Source organism: Sorex fumeus, unplaced genomic scaffold, assembly GCF_029834395.1.
Source record: "Sorex fumeus unplaced genomic scaffold, SorFum_2.1 ptg000008l, whole genome shotgun sequence".
In the NCBI taxonomy this organism is placed as follows: Eukaryota; Metazoa; Chordata; class Mammalia; order Eulipotyphla; family Soricidae; genus Sorex; species Sorex fumeus.
Window position 1 is genome coordinate 51,297,132 of NW_026606065.1, and position 8,000 is coordinate 51,305,131.

Sequence of the window (8,000 nt, forward strand, 5' to 3'; positions counted from 1 at the left end):
TGGAAATGGTACTGCATTGGGGGAATCATATCAAAACAGAAGCTCTACCTTTTTCTTTTATTGCTGGCTACAAATACATAAAATGTAGAAGAATGGTGCTGGAAGGAGCCTCAGAAGTCAACTGGTACAAAGCCTTCACTAAACATTTAAGAAGAGAGGCTTTAAAGGATGAAAGCTTATTCAATATAGCGTGACAAATTAGTAAGAAACTCAAGAGCAGACCTTCCCTCGTTAGACTACTCCCTATGTACTGCCAGATGAAGTGAGCATCTGTGTTGGGCCCCAGCCAAGAGGGAAGAAAAATAAAGTGCTGCGGGGAAATGATGATAAACCTCCTGAAAAAAAAAAAGCTATTTTCATCAGTTCCCATCTTTTTAGAAGGTGGCTTAGAGTTCTGTTCCCTTTTGCAAAATATCCAGCCCTATTCCCATAGCAAAAGTAGCATTCAGCATTCCTCAGCCTTCATTTTGAGGGTCAGTGTAGTAAATAAGTGGAGAGTTCAGGACTTAATTGGAAGTGCTTTTGTGAAAACAGAAAGGAAGGGTCACAGAAATGTCAAAACATTTTCCAGTGATCTGGGCAACTTACCTTTCCCAAAAGCAATTGCCAAAATTTTTCAACATGACATTTGCATTGTAGAAAGGCTTGCAGGGAATCAGGAATCAAACCAGGCCAAACTTTTATCTTTTGCAGTGAAGAAAATAGGAAATTCCCACAGAGGTTTTGTAAATATTTTGTTTGTGTTTCTTTTGTGCATCTTTGGCCTTAAACTTGGTTTTCGAGCTATTTGCTAAATCTCATTTTCCAACATAAAAAAATCACTGTTATTATATCAATCCAGAGTCCAAATTTCAGCAAATTGTTAGAAACTATATTTTCATCTTGAAGTGGTCAAATGAATATATATTATCAGTAAAATTAAGAATAAAATTGACATTAAAACCATACTCATGGAAATATTTTAATGGATTGTACCATATTGAATTTTCATTTTGTTATTTTTAAATTAATATCAGTAGCATGCCCTTTAGTCCTTTTGGGTTTTGATTTTTGGGAGGACAACTCAGCGTTGTTCGGGGCTCCTGGCTCTGTGCTCAGGAATCAGTCCTGGCAGAGCTCAGGGAACTATATACCCGGAGAGCAGAAGATGATGGTGGTGGGTGAATACCCAACAGTGTGGAACTTCTAACCAAACTATGTACACAAAGCAACCAATATAATAGATACTTTGCTAGTATTAAATGTTACTTACTTTGCTACTACAGTCATGATCTTGGCATTCTTTGAGCTTTAACATAGAGTTAAAAATAGTAGAACTATTTCATTGATAGCTTTTGGTCCTTCAGGCTGAACTGTGGTTGGCCATTCACAAAGCAACCTGAAGTTAACTTAACTAAACTAAAGTTTTAATCTTATCTATTTTTGATTTTGAGTAAGGGAATTGAAAAAGCAAGCGAAATTGCCATTTCATCCAGAGGATGACTTAGTTTGAGGACGTGAGTCAAACAACCTCTCTCTGTCTCTTCCGGAAATCTTGGAAGCAATACCCTAGCTATATCATAATTTCTCTATATGTGTATTCTTGCAAAAATTGTTCTGTGAAATCCCTCAGGTACAACTTTAAAATATAGTTTTATTTTTTTTGCTTTTTTTTTATGAGTCACACCTGACAATGCCTTGGGCTTAATCCTGACTGCATTCAGGGATCACTCCTGACAGGACTCAGGTGTTGGATCGAACCTAGGTTAGACACACGCAAGGCAAGTACCCTGCCCACTGTATTATCTCTTCTTTCCTAGAAGGTTTTTTTAAGGTTTATAATTTTTGCTCACAATTTTATTGAACATGTAGTTTTAAAGTATTGTTAAAAACGTTGGTGTACACAAAGAAGAATTAATTATTTGAACAAACTTAGTCTCGTAACAAGGCATTTTCACTACATATAAATTGAAGGTATGAGTTTCTCTGCAGACTCGCCAGAGACGTAATTGGATCAAATGAGAAAATATATACAAAATTATTTTGGGAACTCTATTAGGTATATGCATTGCTTAATGGAAGAATATGTTCTGAGAAATTCATTGTTAGCTGATTTTGCCATTGTGCAAATGTTATACAAGCTTAGGTGGTCACACATGCAGGTTATATGATACAGTCCGCTGCGATAGTTCTAGTGTTGGTTGTTTGTAATGGACTGAAATCATCATTAGGTAACATTAAGCAATGTGTCACTATTAAATGCTACATATAATTTGCTAAAGTTAAATGATGCTATAATAAATACAGCTCATAGATTGTAAGGTATGGGGTGTGATTTCAGTCCATCCCAAGATTTTATTTTGAAACAAACTAATTTTTTTCTTTTTGGCCTTTGGACCATACATAATTATATTTAGGGTTCACTCCCTTCAAGGCCCTGGGAGGCAAAGGGTGTCAGGGATTGAATGCGGTTCAGCTCCATCTAACACAAGCACACAACCAAGTACTACAAGTACTAGCTCTAGCTCCCATTATTTTAAAACCAGTTCTAATTTATTAGACATATTAGTGGTGTTAATAACCTTCCATAACAGTACCTGTTAATTTTTATATAACTGAAGACTTTTGAAAAGGTGAAGACTTTATTTATTTATTTATTTATTTATCCATTTACTTATTTATTTATTGCATGCTGGCCTTAGTCTATAACAATTAATTGAAAATCACTCTACTAACACATTTGCTTTTAAAAATTTAGGTGTTAAACTTTCTCAAAGAAAAACACACTGCCCTTTATTATAAAGCACATCTGTTTTTATGGACTTTTATTTTCTGTCATGCTTCTTAATGAAATTGAACACATATTTGATCATTGTACATTTGGTCTTTCTACAACTGCAGATTATATCTGAAAAATAAGCCAAAGGCAAAACTCTCAAAGCTTTTTAAAACCAAGTTGTCAACTTTCCAGAGTGACCCAGGATGTGAGAATAACACCTTTCAACAGTGTTGTCATAGTCCTAGAACTGTCATACTGTCTGTAATTAAGCTTTACAATTTGGTGCAGAAAGTACATCAGAATTGAATGATTAAATCTAGGCTTTGCATACCGTGAAAGATGCTAACATCCATCTAAAAGGAGATTGGCTTGAGTTGTCAGTCTACAAGTGCAGCACAAAATTGCCGAAGGAGTGGGTAATTAATGATCTCAGATAGACTGTAGATCTGAGTACAAAATTTTACAGGGTGGGACCACATCTGTGCAGAGAGCCGGATGATGTCAGGAAACTTACTGCTGGCATTATGGGTTGCCTCTACGAGCATGTCAGTACTTTGTAATTCAAGTTACTATTTCTAAAATCCATAAGAAGAGAGTCAATTTTGTGTGGGCTGTCTGGATAAAGAAAGTGAAACTCCAATGGGCAATTGGTATTATAAAATTATTACACAGGATGCATTTAAAAATGAGGGGTAGGTTAGGGAACAAGAGAAACCTAGTTTTCTATTTCCAAATAAATTGCGAATCTAGCAATAAAGTTTCCTTTCTCATGAAATTAAAGTGCTTTGATGAGCTTAAAGTGCCCCAGATAAATTCTTTCAACTGCAGCCACCAATTATGAGAGTATATTGAGGGCAGGAATTGATGGGAAGTAAGGAGAGAAATACTGCAAACTCAAAGTTCGATCTGCAGATAAGTTCTACTCATTCATCAGTGACTGACTTTGTACCCGTCCTTCCTTTCATATATTTTAATTTTGCTCTCATACTATTTTTAAACTACAGAGGTTTCTTTTATTCATCAGTGTTCTTAGATTTACAGATTTGTGCTTTTATTTTATAGATTAAATAAAATGAAATAAAATCATCTCTTTGTGGGTCTCAATTATACTTTACGCAGTACATTTTTGCTTCATGTTTGAGCTCTCTTATCTTCTCTTTTATGTTGGATACTTTCTTAAATAATTTTAGGATTTTTAGCTCACACTTCTTTATTTTTTAAGAAAGAGGCAATAAAAAGTTGGTGAATAACTACATTTCTTTCTTTATAAAAGTTTCCTTTCATTTGTCAGTACATGTGAATTCTTTCTTAGGGAGAATGGTGTGCCGAGTTGGGGTGCAGGAGTGTCAGTTTCTTATTTGTAAGTATAAACCTTTCTACCAGTGTTCTGTAGGATGCGGACAGGGATCTCACCTTTTATGTAAAATATCAATAGATTCATATTTTCATTGTAGCTATCTTTTCTTGTTTCAAAATTTATTTTTATTGAGGTATTTTCAACAATATGTTTATGTCTTACAGAGTGCAGTGTTGCTAAACAATATCCAAAAAGTGCCAATGTTTGGCCGTAAGAGTTTACTGGACCCTTTCAGGCCACTTCTTCCCCACCTTGGGAACCTTAGAGTGTCATCAGTGGAAGGGCTTTTCAATGGACATTGTCCCCTTGATTTGTTTCTTCATATACCACATAGGAGTGAGATCATCTGGTGTTTATTTTTCTCCTTCCAAATTCTTTTGTTTAGTATGACCCATTCCTATATCCATTCAGGTAACTAAAGGCAAGACTTCATGATTCCTAATAGCCAAGTGGGATTCCCATGGTGTGGATACCTATATTTTTAATGTAACATTCAGCTCCTTTATTCTGATTAAGGAACTGAACTTAGATTCTCCCCAATTTACTACTTTAGAGAGAAAATCCCTGTGGTCTGTTGGAAGGGAGTTAATGAGATTCTATTCTTTTTAAGTATTATAGTTAAAGCAATCTTGTTGGTTGGTACAATGTTGTTGGTATTTGTGGTCTTGGTATGCACAGATAACTAAGCTGTTTGAGTTTTTTTGTCCCTCCCTCCCTCTCTCCCTCGCTCCCTCCCTCCCTCCCTCTCCCTTCCTCTTTCTTTCTTTCTTTCTTTCTTTCTTTCTTTCTTTCTTTCTTTCTTTCTTTCTTTCTTTCTGCTGATGGCTGCTCTCCATTACTCAGGGAGCCCAGGGACTACTTACAGTGATATCAGGCCAGTGGACCAGCAGTTCAGTTTGAGCTTCCGAAGATATGGTGTTGTTTAGACCTGTAATGTTGGGGACCATTATGTCCACCCTGGCAGTTCTGGGTGGTGAATGAGGAGTGGGCAGAGAGGGTGGGATCCAGGGCTATTTTCTGATACTTTGGAAGTCATGTGGTGCTGCTGAATGAACACAGGCCAGGCACATGCTTGGCATACATCCACTTTCTGTAATATTCCCTGGTCCTAAGAAGTATTTCTTCAGAGGAGAAACCTCTGAGTTACTCTGGAAACCTTGCAAGCATTCCCAGTGACACTCTGCCTGACTGTGTGGGCCACTGGACTGATTCAGTTCTTGAGACAGTGGTACTGTTCTATAGGTCATCAGGACTGATCTTTCAGCTGTGATTGGAGTTTATGAGGGCCATAGCCCATGGCATTTCCGGGGGTCACGTGGTACTGGAGGTTAAGCCCAGGGTTTGGACATGCCAGGCATACTCTTTGAATTAGTTCCTGATGCCCTAGATATATTATGTACAGATTGTCAATTTTTTCTCTTGTTCTAATAGTCCATCTGTATTTCACTTTGAAATAATAGAATGCCTCTAATTCTTCAGCATTTCGTGGATCAGCCTGACTTTCACCTGCTACTGGTACAGATCACTCTTCTCAGCTTTACATCGTATACTGCTTCTTACCAACCAGATTTCTAAATTCCAAAATTGTTTTGTCTTTTTTATTCGTGTGTGTGTGTGTGTGTGTGTGTGTGGCAAATTTATACCCTTAGAAAAATAATTCTCGATTTGCTCGAGCAGGCCCAGTGACATCACCATCGTGAGACTTGTTGTTACTGTGTTTGGCATATTGAATACGTCCCAGGTAGCTTGCCAGGCTCTGCCGTGCGGGCGAGATACTCTCGGTAGCTTGCCGGGCTCTCCGAGAGGGGCAAAGAAATTGAAGTCGGGTCAGTCATATTGGCTGTGTGCAAGGCAAACTCCCTACCGCGGTGCTATCGCTCCAGCCCTTTCTACAGTTGTCAATTAAACACATGTGTTCAGTTTACTTTGAGTTTCAGTGTTTCATTTTTTTAGTGTTATTTAAAAAAAATCTAGCTGGAAAAGTAATTTATGATACTGAATACAATGTGTTAATTAAATTGTCAAATGTAATAAAAATAATTCAGCATCATACTTCTGTGGGTAATTAACAGTTTTATTATATCCTTGAAATCACTTTTATAGTGATTCTTTATATGGGTGAGGCCAGTTTATTATTTTAATTGTATCTTATTTATCTTTTTATGTAACTGTATAAGAATTTTATGTTATTAGAACAATTTGTAAATATTATTCTTATAAGCTCCATTATGTTAATTTAAATATGGCAAAACTAATTGAGCTATGGCTAAATTAGGCTATGGCTAAATTAGTAATTACTGGGCATTAAGATTATTTGACTTTTTACCTTCTTAAAACTCATTGTGGGATAAAAATCTGTATATAAAATCTTTTCTGTATTGCAAATTATTTTGAAGGACTCAATTCTAGGAAGTGAAATATTGAGTCAAAAAAGCATAAACATTCATTATAAGTTCAAACTTAATGTGTCAAAAATAATTGACATATTAATATTACTACACTTGATCTTAGCCAAAAGGCCGAGAAGACAGAGTTTCCTACCCTATGCCTGACTGTCTCCACCAGGGCCCAACAGCTGAAGATCACCGAGGCCCAGCCAAGGCCATGCTGGGAGCACTCTCCACACACTTGGATGAGCCCCACGCATAAAAGAACTGACAGAGGAACCCAGGTGTGTGGGACCCGGGGCTGAGATCTCCAAGCCTGCACAGTTTGGGACTGGACTTGCCAGTAACTAGACAGTTACACCCACCAACTGCCGTGTAACTCCAACAACGGCCAGGATCCAGAGATCATCACACTCAGCTCCTGGGAGAGAACAAGACAGAGTCTCCTACCCTATGCCTGACTGTCTCCACCAGGGCCCAACAGCTGAAGATCATCGAGGCCCAGCCAATGCTATGCTGGGAGCACTCTCCACACACTTGGATGAGCCTCACGCATAAAAGAACTGACAGAGGAACCCAGGTGTGTGGGACCCGGGGCTGAGATCTCCAAGCCTGCACAGTTTGGGACTGGACCTGCCAGTAACTAGACAGTTACACCCACCAACTGCCGTGTAACTCCAACAACGGCCAGGATCCAGAGATCATCACACTCAGCATTCACGGCCGCGCCATCTTATCATCTCATTCCTAATTTGGTCAAACTGGCAGGCTACCAAATGTAACATGCCCACACGGCAGAGTCTGGCAAACTCCCCGTGGTATATCCAATATGCCAAATACCAGTAACAATGATGGGTCTCATTCTCCTAACCCTGAAAAAGCCTTGAATATGGCACTTTAAAAAAAAAAAAAATCTCAGGGCTAGGACGAAGAAGACGTTACTGGCACCTGCTCGAGGCAATCGACGAACAACAGGGTGGTCGTGATCGTGATCGTGATTAATATTACTATATGAAATGATATATAAATGCACATTAAATCAAATATTTATATCCCCATCACATTTATTAGAATTTTAACATTTATGAGGAATTAGATTAAAAGAACCTTTTTTTGCTATTTCTAATTTTCTAGTATTCTCATATCTCTCTCTTGCTATATCATGAAGAAGTTAAAGGGCAAGTCATATCTAGGTTTTACTTCATGCCCATCCTCATATTCAAATTCCTATCTGACACTTTGTAAGACCTTGGGTCAAAGAATGAGTTCTTTATATACATCATCAACCTTCACCTTCCTTATCCAGCTCTCACCTGGAGTGCCTGCCAATAGTTATTTCAATTTTATCACACCTCAAGGAGCTTAGGCATCTCTCAGGGATAGGAGTGTGTGCTGGCTGTGTAGTTTATCTTTAGGTGAAGATATGGTGGATCTTTGGGCAGGAACTTTCACAATTGCAAGTCTCCATAATGTTGTCTAGAATGGAAAGTGTTAGGCA

At 37.9% G+C, this 8,000-nt stretch overlaps 1 pseudogene; it reads right to left on the minus strand.

The window, feature by feature from the left end:
• Positions 1 to 6,503: 6,503 nt before the first annotated feature.
• LOC130019571 (uncharacterized) lies at positions 6,504 to 6,646 on the minus strand (annotated as a pseudogene).
• Positions 6,647 to 8,000: the final 1,354 nt, after the last annotated feature.